The sequence below is a fragment of the Thamnophis sirtalis genome, unplaced genomic scaffold, assembly GCF_051295495.1.
Source record: "Thamnophis sirtalis isolate CommonGarterSnake01/CBP01778 unplaced genomic scaffold, rThaSir2_p1.2 scaffold_3, whole genome shotgun sequence".
Classification (NCBI taxonomy): domain Eukaryota; kingdom Metazoa; phylum Chordata; class Lepidosauria; order Squamata; family Natricidae; genus Thamnophis; species Thamnophis sirtalis.
In genome coordinates this window covers 82,726,486-82,728,702 of record NW_028261383.1, presented here as the reverse complement: position 1 = coordinate 82,728,702, position 2,217 = coordinate 82,726,486, and positions in this window count along the sequence as shown.

Sequence of the window (2,217 nt, the reverse complement as noted above, 5' to 3'; positions counted from 1 at the left end):
GGGAGGTTTGTTTCAGAGTCTAGCATACATTGCAACAAGTTTTACACATTGTGTCAAGTCATAGTGTGTTAACTATGATTTAACAGAATAAACCATAATCAATTGGGTTCATATAACACAGTGTTTCTCAACCTTGGCGACTTGAAGATGTTTGGACTTCAACTCCCAGAATTCCCCAGCCAGCAGTCGCTGGCTGGGGAATTCTGGGAGTTGAAGTCCAAACATCTTCAAGTTGCCAAGGTTGAGAAACACTGATATAACATATCACCTCCCACATTATTGGACTTAAGTTGTTAAAAACTTATTTTGGAGAGCCTTTGAGAGGATGACTTGTCACCATTGATTGTGTGATTCTTTGTTTCAATGACTGCTTATATATAATTGTGTTGATGTTTGGATATTTTATATGTATTCCATGGATTTTACTGTAATTTGTATGGAGTTATAGACAGATTATATTCTTATATATTTTTCTGGTTTTTTAAAAAAACTTTTATTTTAGTTTTAGAATGAAACATTTCTTCTCATTTTCTTTGATTTGTGACCAAATTGGGTTTTAGGAAAGAAGAAATCTACTTCCATATTTTTACTTTCTATTCCTATATCCTTGAATTTTCCTCCCTGCTATTCTACTGTTATTCAAAAGTATTTGCAATGTTACTGGATTTTTCCCCTGCCTACACTGAAGAGATTAAGTTTCTCAGATGGTCTTTCGATCATTGTTTCTATGAATTCCTCTCCTTTGTGTATTGTACTATTGATTTAAAATTTACCAATGCACAAAAATAAAGTATAAAACCTTGCAGTGTACCATAGGGAGGGACTACAGTAGTTCTTAAACTTGAATAATTTGCCCAAGTGAACAATTTGGACATAACCTGGAAATACTGAAAAAAATTGTAATTGCTTGTGAGTGAAGGATCCAGTTTGAAACTGCCAAGAAGCTCATGTAAACCAACAGACTACAATGTCAGTCTCCCAACAACTGCTTAAAGTGAATATTTCAAAGACTTAAGCCATTAAGTCAGTAACCATTGCATGGTTAAAGTATAGCATTGCTATCATCTAGTAGTCATCTCAATTTTTGTGGCTCCTATCTGGTTTAAAGGAGAGCGTCTGGCTGATTTCACCTAGCACACTTAAATCTTATTAGTTCAAGATCTAGAGGTTGAACTGCAAAACTTACTAAGTTTGGTTGATTTAATCCTAGTTATTGTTTATGATTTAGCAAGTACTGTGCAAATGATGAAGAAAATTAAGAACCAAGAGACTTGAAGTATGTCTGTGAACTTAGTCATGTGTCCAACTCCATTACTTAGTTCATTAATCCAAATTAAAGTATCCCTGATAAACAGGTACAGAATCTCTGCTTGAACACCTCCAGCACAATGATCCCATCCTCCCTCTGGTTTCTTCATGCAACTTCCAGGCTTAATACTGTATTAGCACCATATTATCTGTTGGAAGAGCCAGTTTGGTGTGGTTAAGGCACTGGGCTAGAAACTGAGGGACTGCAAGTTCTGATCCCAGCCAGCTGAGCAGTTTTGGGCCAGATCCTCTCCCCCAGCCCTAGAAGGAAGACAAAGGCATACCACTTTCGGAACCTTGCCAAGAAACCTGCAGGGACTTGTCTAGGCAGTCGTTCGGAATTAAAACTGATTCGAAGCTATACTTCTTGTTGTCATGCCATATCCGTCATCGGACGTTGGCGATCATGTTGGCAAACCTGAGCTTTGTCCAAACCAGCCCCTTAAGTTTTGAAGCCATGATGTTCTTCTTCTGCCTGGACCCCGCTTGCCTTCAATCTTTCCCTCGAGGATCAAGTGAAGGGTGCCGTATTTTTCTGGGTATCGCATATCGAAGGCATACACATACACAAAATGTTTCCATTGAAATGTTTCCATTAATATTGAGGCGTGACATCTCTCATCTGTTTGTCACTTTATTGTTAAGCTTCCAGTGTCAATATTTTGACGCTTGCTTCAAGTCAGTTCCTTTCCCTTTTGGAATAAGTTAAAAGATTTCAGCTTCACGGCTACCTTGAGGGAGAGCGTGCTAAACCTGCAAAGAACACTTTGAAGTTAGGAAATCTAGAACGAGCCAGATGTATATTAGCCGAGCCGAAGTAACAGAAGCCAACCGCTGCGTGGGCGAGAAGCGTGGGGGGGGGAGGGTGTCAGGTTGACCGACCACGCCTTGTTTCTCGGGCCACGCCCC